Raw genomic sequence first — 12,085 nt, 5'->3', positions numbered from 1 at the left:
CTCCCTCCCCCCAGTTCTGGATTACAGACATATACTGCTGGACACAGCCTCTTCCCAGGGGCAGCGAGCACTTCACTGGCTGGGCCATCCCCCTAGCCCACCCCTGGCTTCTTTAAGCCACACTTGAGTGGGTGCCCTTAGTCCTGATGGGGAGATCGGCTTGGGGGTGTGAAGCAGTTTCAGCAAACGTGTCAATCTCTTTGACTGATGGGATGGATGTGTTGCCAAAAGGTCAGCGACAGTCTTGACTAGGTTTTTTTTTAAAATTATGAAGAAATACACACACACACACACACACACACACACACACACACACACACACACACACAATTAAAGCCGTTTCCTGGCTCTTCCAGCTACTCTGACTAGTCTTGAGTGTTTTTTAAAATTTATTATTCCTTCATTTGGGGAACAAATTAAAGTTGTGTGTTTATTTCTGTAGCACTGACAAACAGAGAAAGCCTCCTGAAAGGATGGCTCTGTTTCCTGTTGTGGACATTTGCCAACAACCACACATGAAAGAAAATGTTCTTAAAAGCATGGCAGTGTGTGAGAGGTTTGCCCAGACTGTTGCTTTAAATTCCATTTCTCTTTTAAATTCACTCAAATTATGACACATAGTGCCCTGTAAAGTCACTTAGATAAAGGGTGTTCACACAGACACAGCCTCTCCTGTTACAGAAAGAACCCAATTCCAACAAAAGCCCGTCACAAACACTGCTCCAAGGGTGGAGAAACCTTGTGCTGTTCCCACCCAGTGTCCTTTTGGGTCTTTCTGGGGACAGCTGTAGTGCATCTGAGAGGCCCTTCCTGAGGATGTCCTAGGGGTAGCTTCAGTCAGTGGCTGAGTCCAACATTTTTACTTCTTGTGTTTTTCAGCAGCCCTGGTCTCCCACAACTCTGATGAACTCTCCCCTCCCAGGTGAGGGAACAAAGCCAGAGAAACAGAACCGAGAAATGCGTGTTTATGAGTTTCCTATAGTGGCATAACACAGGCGACATGCTCAGGAATGTGGAGTTCTGAAGGCAAGAAGCCCGAAGTCAGAGGGGGTCCACCCCCACCCCAGCTCAGCTTGTAGGTGAACCACCCAATCTTTGTCTCCATGGAGAACCTGTTTCTCCGGCTCCTCCCTGCCCCTCCTCTTCCTTCCCCCTCCTCTCTCCTATTCTTCTCTTGATATTGAATTCAGATCCCACCATAATCAAGAATGATTCAATCTTGACATCCCTAACAATCGCACCGACACCGACTCTCGCAAACCGGTTCCATCACGTTGTTTCCTACGTGGTGCTTAGCACCATGTAATCAGCACAGGTCAGGGGTAACCTAGAAAACTCAAATAAAGAAGGCAAGAAACACTTTGGTAACAAAGTACGAACAGATGCAACCGACACTATTATAGTCCAGGCTTGTGTCTGTAGAGGCTCCAGGATGTTGGGCAAGAGCCTCTCCTTTGCAGAGATGCTGGCCCCCCTTTCAGCTGTGAAGGTCGTCTCCTCACTGGGTCTCCAGTGTGCACAGGAGCATGCCAGAGAGGGCACAGGGGGGCATCCACCTTCTTGCAGATCAAACTAGACATCTTTCTAGCCCCAGCTGTGATTTCCACACTTGAGTTTAGAATGTATCCTTCTTCCTGTGGGAAGTCTGAAAGTCAGCTTATTGTGTCATGTTTGGCTTGGCTGGAGAAAGAAAGTGGGCAATGCTCAGGAAAGCCATACCTTTCATTTCTGAGCGTTTCGACAGTCTTCTTGGTGTTCTGGATTTGGGACACTTTTCCTTTGTATATCCCAATGTTGTATTTAAGCCTCTAGTTTTCAATGTGTCCACTGGGCTCTCTGTCCCAGGAGCAGCCCACACTGTAGACCAAGGAAAAGAAGAAGATGATGGGTGGAGACGAAAGGCTTTGAAAATTCCACCCCAGCCCCACTCCAGGAAACCTGTACGGCATCTAATTGTGGTGGATAAAGCCAATCTTATTACCCCACACTTCTACATGTGAGGGCTGGGCAAAGGAAGAGCGTTGCCGTGGAAACACAGATCGGGTTCCCAGTGGAAAAGTTGTACACATTTTTCTCTGTGAATATCAATTTATCTAAAATGCCAGTTCTGTGAGAGTGCTAGGGGCTTGTCACTGTGGCTCACAGCTGTGTCCTTAGCCCCTCGCCCAGGTGTGGCCTGATGAGGCACTCATTACGTTTCTGATGATGAATGAAAATGAAGATGAGTCAGCTTCTTAGAGGCGCTCAGATTTCTAGCAGCATCCTCGTTTCTGATTCATCCCCAGTAGCAGACCAGCACTTCCGTTTCTTCGCTAATCACTGCCTAATGAGCTAAAATAACGAACACCACCAAGGGGATCCTGCCCCTGTGGCTCTGTGCTCCTTCCAGCCTCGGGCTTAGAAGGACCCACAGACACTAGCTTGACCTGCTTGGTAAATTCAGGCATTTTGGCATCATTTTTCCTTTATTTTTTTGTAGTGTATATTGATTGTATAAAATATTAGGTTCATTATGACATTTTCATTTTTGTATATGTTCTTGTTTTCCCTACTGGAGAGCTTCCCCACAAGCGTGTACACACACACACACACACACACACACACACACACACATACAGATACACAGGCACAGACACACAGATACACAGACACACAGACAGACACACAGATACACACAGAGAGACACAGACAGGCAGGCAGGCGTGCGTGCACGCGCACACACACACACACACACACACACACACACACACGCACACACTGCCTAAGAAAGCTTGGTCTGTGCCACCCGCTCAGCACCTACAGAAACAAACAAGGTCTCGGGTAGCCACCTAGTGGTGTTTCTTCATCTTTGCAGGACCGTCCCCTCCTAAGGGAGCTGTGGGAGGGAATGGCAAGCACACCACTTCCTCAGGCAGGGAAAAGGAAGGTGAGCTTAGGGTGTGGTCAGGTCTGAGGTCTTCCTAGAAGTCTGTGCCAAAGCTTCTCAGAGTAAGAATGGATGACCCAGAATCACCAGAAGGAAGTGATGTCACAGCTTTCTTTTCGGAGTTGCCGTTGACATCAAGGGGATCTGGTGGGGTAGGAGAGCAGGAGTAAGTTTTCCAGGAAAAGTCAGGATTTGGGAGATTTATTTGGGAAACCTCCTTTGCTTCAGTTCTGATCTCTTCACCCAAGTCCCTGTGTAGAACAATGAGAGCACCTTACAGGAAGGCTGAGAGAAAGAGGAAGGCAGGAGTCTGTTAGAACTGGCTGCAGTGGTCTGGACCAGGCACCCCGCAGGCTCACAGGACCCCCAGAGCATCCGAAGGGGGACTGGGCATATGCTCTAAACTGACTACCGCTGGGTGCAGTTTTAAGACGAGACTGAGACATTCAAGAAAGAAGTTGTGTGTAGAGCTGCATGTAACAGAGCATGCATGTGTGTGAAAGATCAGCTGTGCTGTGAGTTGGAAAGCCTACACCCCACGCACAACGTCATGAGTTGAGCTACTGAAATATTTTTCTGCGTTCTACCTCGTTTTCCTTCCTTAGAAGTGTACTATCTTCTAATACACTCTCTCTGCTTCTACTCCTACCCACCTGTCTCTGTCCCACTTCACCTCCTGTTCCAAGCCCCCAGCACCTGGAGCCCCCCTAGAGGAGCCCTTCTAGGGGGATCCTGACTTCTGCTGATACCATGTGAGCATGAACTGGGATGATTGTGTTACTGGGGAAGTTAGAGTTCCATTTCTGGTTCTTACTCTGGCTAATAAAATAATTTTAAAGCAGGTTTATAAGGAAACTTAAGGATAATTTTTTTTTATCAGAGTTTGATAGAAAAACAATAGGACAAGTGTTGTGTTTTGAATGAAAATGCCCCCATAGACTCATAGGGAGTGGCACTGTTAGGAGGTGTGGCCTTGTTGGAGGAAGTGTGTCACTGAGGGGGCGGCCTTGGAGGTCTCCTATGCTCAAGATACACCCAGTGTGTCACAGAGTTCACTTCTGCTGCCTGTGGATCATGATGTAGGACTCTCAGTTACCTCTCCAGCACCATGTCTGCCTGCATGCCACCATGCTTCCTGCCATGAGGATAATGGACTAAACCTCTGAACTGCAAGCCAGCCCCAATTAAATGTTTTCCTTTATAAGAGTTGCCGTGCCGGGCGTTGGTGGCGCACGCCTTTAATCCCAGCACTTGGGAGGCAGAGCCAGGCGGATCTCTGTGAGTTCGAGGCCAGCCTGGGCTACCAAGTGAGTTCCAGGAAAGGCGCAAAGCTACACAGAGAAACCCTGTCTCGAAAAACCAAAAAAAAAAAAAAAAAAGAGTTGCCGTGAAGCCAGGCGGTGGTGGTGCATGCCTTTAGTCCCAGCACTCAGGAGGCAGAGGCAGGCAGATCTCTGTGAGTTTGAGGCCAACCTGGTCTACAGAGCAAGATCCAGGACAAGCACCAAAACTACACAGAGAAACCCTGTCTCAAAATACAAACAAACAAGCCTTGCCATGGCCATGGTGTCTCTTCACAGCAATAAAACCCTGGCTAAAACAATAGGCAAGCTGCAAACCTTGGCAGCTTCCCAGAGGAGGAAGATGAAGAAGAAAGGAAGCCACATGGCAGAAGCAGGGAGGGTAGTTTCAAAGAGTGGGGAGTCCCAGCCCACCAGGGAAGGCATACCTAGGCTTTGGTTAGGATCCAAAAGGAAGAGACAGAAAGAAGGAGAGGCTGTCTCTTCTGAGTTAGGGTCCACAGAGCTGCCCAGTGAGAGCCATGCCAATGACTGCACCCGGGGTGGGGCTCTGGGAAGGAAAAGTACATTATCTCGTTAAAGCAATAACATTCCTTCCATCTCAGTGTGTGGCTTTAAATGCATTAGCCTTCCTAAGAGGTGGTCTCTTGACCAGGTGATCCACAGCCCTGGCTGAATGAACCCTTTTAAAGAATTATGACGTGTCTGTATTTATTTTCTATGTGTGCAAGCCTGTGCTTGCACAAGTGCAAACAGAGGTCAGAGGACAGCTTGTGCATCTGGCTCTTTGCTCCTGCCATTACGTTCAGGGTTGTCAGTCCTGGTGGCAAGGCCCTTAGACTGCTGGCCAAGTCTCCATCCCCCAACTGAGCCCTAAGGAAGGAGATAATGGTTTATGATGTTATAACCTTATCGACAGATCAGAATGCATTGTTGCTAACCTCCTCCAGAGGTAGTTTCTGTCCTTCTCACTGGTGGGAAACAGCTTGTCCTTAACGGGCCTGAACAGAGCCAAGTATCCACCCTCCATAGCCTCCCAGACTACTGCAGTGCCTCCCCCAAGGGTCTCAATGTACTTAGGAGATGGGCTGGAATTGGGGGATAGCACAGCCCATGGAAACCTAGAGATCCAATGCCGATCACCTGAGGGATCAGTCTGTTGTTCGGCTTTCTATGGCTCCATGTTGGAATGCCAAAATGTTGTTGGTTGGTTTTGCTCTTTTGGGGGGCCCACCACCCAACTCCCAAATAAATCACACATGGAGGCTTATTCTTAATTATAGATGCCTGGCGTTAGCTTGGCTTTCTTCTTTCTTTTTAAAATTTATTTTATTAAATCTTCTGTTCATTTTACATACCGACCACAGATCCCCCTCTCCTCCCTCCTCCCACCCCCTACCCTTTTTCCCCAACCCACCTCCCATTCCCACCTCCTCTAAGGCATGGTCTCCCATGGGGAGTCAGCAGAGCCTGGTACATTCAGTTGAGGCAGGTTCAAGCCCTTCCTCCCTGCATCAAGGCTGCACAAGGTGTCCCACCATAGGTACTGGGCTCCAAAAAGACTTGGCTTACTTCTTGCCAGCTTTTCTTAACTTAAATTTTGCCTCTGGGCTTTCCTTTTCTTCTTTCTTTCTTTTTTTTTTTTTTTCCAAGACAGGGTTTCTCTGTGTAGCTTTGGAACCTGTCCTGGAACTCACTCTGTAGACTACCCTGGCCTCAAACTCACAGAGATCCTCTTGCCTCAGCCTCCCGAGTGCTGGGATTAAAGGTGTGCGCCACTGTACTTGGTTCAGGCTTAGATCTCGATGCCCAGGTTTTCCAAGTCCATCTGTCCTTGCCCATGTTCTCGCTGCCAGCAGCACAGGGACAGAGAGGTGCAGCTCCGCGCTGTCACCCACAGAGGCCCAAGGAGTCCCCACGATCTTTCAGGTAAAGTTAGTTCTTGACTTTGCTACAGAAAAGACCTTCAGGGTGAGCTGGTGCGAAGCAGAGCTGGGCTCCTTACACACATTTGTGTGTGAGTACAATGTCAAGAAAGGAAGGCATCTGGGAAGGAGGCAAGCACACCCCGAGTGTGGGTGGTGGGGGTGCAGCAGGGCATGGGTGGGCAGGGAAAGGGACGGCGAGGGGGAGAAATGTCCCAGGGATAAATGTGCAGAGAAGGTGGGAGGCCCCGGGGTCTTCTCACCAGAGCGCCCTCCCATCCTGTTAGATGTCAGTCTACCTCCAAAAGCCTTTGTTTCTTTCACTCTCCCCACGGCTCAGTCTTCTGTCCTCCTGGTGGTTTGGTTTGTCTTCCCTACAGCCAATTCTTTATCTTCCTAACCAATGAGCTCTCTTAACACCAGAACCCCAGCACATAGGGTTAGGTCTTTGAAAGAGAAGTTCAGGTAAGTGTCTTCAGGGTAGCCATGCAGCCTGGCTTGGTGGCTCCTGAAGTCACACTGGAAGGGCTGATAGAGAAGGTAAATGAAGTCACAGGATGGTTCCTAGACACAGGGTAAAACTACAGCCGAAAAGGTAAAACCCTGGGCCACAGGTTACGGGGCAAGTTAAGGGTTTTTTTTTTTTTTTAATTAACTGTAAACAAATTTAGTCTTATATACAAGACCGCCAGGAGGTTATCTGGGAAAGGAGTAAGGCTGTCCTGGGAAGTCATCCAGCTTAGGCCTTACACGTGGTTCACTGATATTTAACACAAGGCATCTTTATATGGAAGGAACATGGCTGTGCGTTAGCAATGCTCACAGCAAATGTGAATTGTGCTGGAATTCTTGAGTCCTGCTTCCCACAGCCCCTCAGTTTTCAGTTTTCCATCTCTCTATCCTGCTTCACGTCTCTCGGTTTCTTCGGAGCCTTGTATATCGCTCCTTTTTGTGGCCATAGACATTCCTTGACTATGTCCCTGTAAGGTCGGCTCTGCCGTCAGTGCCGGCTGTGGCTGCTCCTGTCCCTGCCGCAGGTGTTTACCGGAGCTGGGCCTCTTCTGGGCGCACTCTGAGAGGAGAGACACATGTGTCCTCTGCTATTGAGTCCTTGTGATGTTCAAATGTGCCTGGCTGTGGTCATAGCCAATTTCATCCTGGCTGAGGACGTGCCTGCCCCACAGACAGACAGACAGCCTCAGGAGGTGGTACTTACCACTCTTGCCATTGTATCTGCTTTTTAAAATGTGGTTTTACCCCAGTAAGCCAACTTGATGCCCAAGAGCAGCACACACAGTTTGCAAACCGCTGTCTTCCTAGTAGTAAGTTTATCGGGTTCGGGAGGGTGGGTGGGGGGACTGTACCAAAAATCTGGAGACAGACATACACTTGTTTGTTCTTCCTCAAAACGCGCAGCTTTGGGAATAAAAGGAAGTCTTGTCTTTCAAGCTGTTGTCTCTACTATGTGTCTAAAATAAATCCATTCAGACATTCAGCAGATTTTCCTCTCTCCTCAGCCTTGGTACTCCCTGGCGGGCACAATGTGTGTGGAGTATCACGGAAGGCTGGAGCAGTGGGTTGAAGACCAAAGAAAGAAAACTCACACACCCGTGGTTGCACACGCCCGTGGTTGCACACACTGTACGTTCTCATGGTAGTTCTGATGGTGAATTGTGAGGAAAGTGAGTGATGACAAGATCTTTCCAGCTCAGAGACAGCTCAATAGCCTTTGAAGGGCCCAGCTGCTGGCCACCAGTTTGAAGAAGTGATGGCGTTCTTGAGCAGGCCAGCAGATGGGCCTGTGGAAGCCCCCTGCTGCTCTCAGAGACCCCAACCCTGGCTCCCCTGCCCTAGAACTCACAGCCACCCACAATCTGTTCCCTTACCCAGGGGGCACTAGGAGACCCTCCCAGTTCCTAGCAACTGACAGATGCTCACAGAAAATGGAAATCCCACAGGAGAGAGAGAGAGAGAGAGAGAGAGAGAGAGAGAGAGAGAGAGAGAGAGAGAGAGAGGAGAGATTACATGAGGTCAGTGTTCTTTTTCATTTGGTTGGGTCCATCAGCAAATCTTTCAGTGAAGACACACAGGACATTAATCTGGGTGCTCCTGGGGCTGTGGAGGTGAACAAAACACATAAAATTCCTGCGCACCCAAGGGCTGGTTTCAGAGGTAATCTGCATTTTCTACACTTTTAAAAGGCATAGTTATATGTCTGGATATGCTGGATAGTTTTATGTCAACTTGACACAAACTAAAGTCATTTGAGAGGAGGGAACCTCAATTGAGAAAATGCCTCCATGAGATCAGGCTGTGGGCAAGCCTGTAGGGCATTTTCTTAATTAGCAATTGATGCAGGAGGACCCAGTCCACTGTGGGTGGTGCCGTTCCTAGGCTTGTAGTCTTGGGTTCTACAAGAAAGCAGGCTGAGCAAGCCATGGGGAGCAAGCCAGTAAGCAGCTCCCCTCCATGGCCTCTGCATCAGCTCCTGCCTCCAGGTTCCTTCCCTGCTTGAGTTCCTTTCCTGACTTCCTTCAATGACGGACCACACAAGGTGGAAGTGTAAGCCAAATAAACCCTTTCCTCCCCAACTTGCTTTTTGGTCAAGGTGCTTCATCGCAGCAATAGAAACTCTAATTAAGACACCTGCTTTCCAGAGAAAAAGGTTGTTTTCTTTGCCTGGCAGTGTATTGAATTCTTTCCCCTCTCCCACAGCAGAGCCAGAGCTCTGTAGGACAACACTTGTTATGATGGTGTCTAAAGAAGTAGGAGCCGATGGCCCCAGGAGTCAGCTCAGCAGGTACATGCTCTAGCCGTGCAAGCCTCATGCCCTGAGTTTGATTTCCAGAACCCATGTAGAAAAGCTAGATTAGATGCAGTGGCATGTGTCCGTGAGCCTGGAGCTTCTACAGCAAGACGGAGGTGGAGCCAGGAGAATCACCTGGAAGCTCTTGGGCTGGTTAGCCTAAAGTACACAGTGCAACAGAAACTAGAGGGGCCTGTGTGGACACGGTGGAGGGGGGACTGTCTCCTGAGGTTTGTCCTCTGACCGCCACGCCTGAACTGCGATACCTCTGCACCCAAATCCCCACCCCCCCACACACACACACTCCAAAACACAGTTTAAAGTTGCCTGAAGGCTGGGATGCGGGGGCTGGAGAGATGGCTCAGTGGTTAAGAGCACTTGCCGTTCTTCCAGAGGACCTGAGTTCAATTCCCAGCACCCACACAGTGGCTCAGAAACAGCTGTCACTCCAGGTCCAGAGAGATTCAATGCCCTCTTCTTACCTTGCTGGGCAATGGGCATTCACATGATTCACAGACATACATGCAGGTAGAACATCTGTACACATAGGAACAAATGAATCTAAAAGAAAAAATTTAAAAAGACTTGGAGGTAGCCAAGAAAAAAATCTCAGTTAGTACTAACACACACACACACACACACACACACACACACACACACACACACACACAGAGAGAGAGAGAGAGAGAGAGAGAGAGAGAGAGAGAGAGAGGTATGACTTTACTGTATGTAGAAGACATCTAGCTTTAAAGTTTATATACACAGGAAACTATGAACAGTAATACTAGGTATTATAGTTTTGATTTTTTTTTTTTTTTGGTTGAGACAGGGTTTTTCTGTGTAATCACCCTGGCGATCCTGGAACTCGCTCTGTAGACGAGGCTGACCTCAGATTTGCAGAGATCCGCCTGCCTGAGTACTGGGATTAAAGGTGTGTGCCGCTACCACCCAGCTATGGTTTAGACCTTGTGTCCCCCAAGGTCCCTAGTCTGCAGCAGGGGCTGAATGGAGTTTTGTCACAGAGTGTGCCCTTGAAAGGGATCTTTGGGTCCCCAGTCTCTTCCTGTTACTGACTTTGCTTGGCAGCCACCATGGGGCGTGGGTAAAAAGCTTGTGGTCATGGTGTTAATCACAGCTAGATAGAAAGGAGGACAGTGGGCACTCCATGACATTCTGCTCCGAGCCCCAAAGGCTTGTGTCCACTTCATAGTGTGAAATGCACCCCGTCCATCATCAGGACTCCGGCAGTCCCAGCTGTCTCAGAATTACTCAAAAGCCTAAGCCAGCTCTTCTGAAAGATTTAAGGTAAAGTGCCATCTGTGAACCCATATGTGGTGCTGTGAATGAGAATGTCCCTCATAGGCTCATGTATCTGAAAGCTTAGTCACTAGGGAGTGGAACTACTTGAAAGGGCTAGAGGTGTGGCCTTGTTGAGAGGAAGTGTGTCAGTAGGGGTGGGCTTTGAGGTTTCAAAAGTCCATGGCAGGCCTAGGCTCTGTCTCTCGGCCTACAGATCAGGATGTAGCTTCCAGCTTCTGTATCTGCACCTGCATGCACACCATTGTGCTCCCCACCATGATAATGGGCTAAGCCTCTGGAACTGTAAGCCAGTCCTAATTACATGCTTTTTTCCCTAAGTGTTACCTTGGTCATGGTGTCTCTTCACAGCAATAGAATGCTGACTAAGACACCCTATAAAAACCAAAGAACAAGTTACACACCTTGAACGTGCAGCGATGGGACAGCCACAGACAAAACATTTTTATCCCAAAAGGGAGACACGGTGGGTAGAACAGAGGTTTCAGACCAAAGCTGGCAGGGCAGGTGTGAAATCCTATAGCCTCCTGTATGGCATCCAGGGCACATGGTGCCGGGGTCAAAGGCTCTTTGCCAGCTGTGCCCACATGGCCTCTCTCTTCAGCTAGCTCCAATTGCTGCCTACAGCCTCCTTTGGTGGCTTCACACTCTACCATCTCTGTGGAGTCCAGCTCCCCTTTTGAATGGCTCTTAGGTGGAGGAGAGAGGAATGAGGAAATATCAGAGAGACCTGGAAGATGAGAAGAAAGACAGAAACACAGGATAGCTTCAGGAGGGCTTAGGTCAATACCCACCAGCTTCATCCTTAACTGAAAAGAGCTTTTTATACTATGCCAAGGGAAGAGGCGATCAAAGCACAATGTATAGCCAAGTGCAGACCCTTCCAAACACCTGGTAAACACGCCCATGACCAAATCATCCCTTCATGCAACCCTGCTGGGTAAAGCAAGCCCAGGTTCTCTGACCCTGAGTAAGTTCTCACTAGGAAGCCTCTGTGGGCTCCCACACATCTCTAATTGCTGAGGTCTCTGTTGCATCATTGGCGCCAGAGTCAGGGCTTCCTGCATTGACCTCACAAAGGCTTCTGGCAAGGACCTCTGCCTGCCGCATGCCTGGCTTCCTAGGTGTTCCATTGAGATCTCAGTGGGAGCCTCCATGAATCCTTTTCTTTAATACTCTCTAGGCCTGGAAAACCAGCACCACATGGACCGTTCCAGTGTCTGTTGTCAGCATGAACTGTACAGCTGAGGCCACTTGAACCTCAGCTGTCTGGGTGTCTGGATATCTGCTGTCTCCTCCTCTTCTCCCTCCCCTCCTTCTCCCTCTCTTCTTCCTTCTTTCTTCCCTCCCTCCTCCCCTCCCTCCCTCCCTCCCTCCCTCCCTCCCTTTCTTCACTTTTTTTTCTTTTTTGAGATAGAGTCAAATACTATAATTCAAGTAGCCTAAAATTTACTTTGTAGCTCAGTCTGGCCTCAAAATCATGTGGTAATCCCCCTGCCTCTGTCCATCAAACTTGGCTCCAGTCTGATTTTTGCTGACAATTCTCATAGTACATATGGCTAAAAGCAGCCAGCAATACCTATGGCACTGAGCAAATGCTGGGCACCTCTAAAGTTTCTCTCTCAGAAAGCTAGCTGTCACCTTTAGATTCAGTGTTTCACAAAGTCTTGGTCCTGGCAAACTGTAGACAAGGTCTCTCTGACAGTATACAGCAACAGTGTCTGGTCCAGTTACCAGCAGAGCCCTTGCTCTTGTTCAGTCTGACGGCTGCAGGGCTCCCTCCATCTTCTCCCTCGTCTTCTCCCTCCGT

The sequence above is a fragment of the Peromyscus maniculatus genome, chromosome 11, assembly GCF_049852395.1.
Source record: "Peromyscus maniculatus bairdii isolate BWxNUB_F1_BW_parent chromosome 11, HU_Pman_BW_mat_3.1, whole genome shotgun sequence".
Lineage (NCBI taxonomy): Eukaryota > Metazoa > Chordata > Mammalia > Rodentia > Cricetidae > Peromyscus > Peromyscus maniculatus.
The sequence above is the reverse complement of the archived record's forward strand: the minus strand, read 5'-3'. Positions refer to the sequence as shown.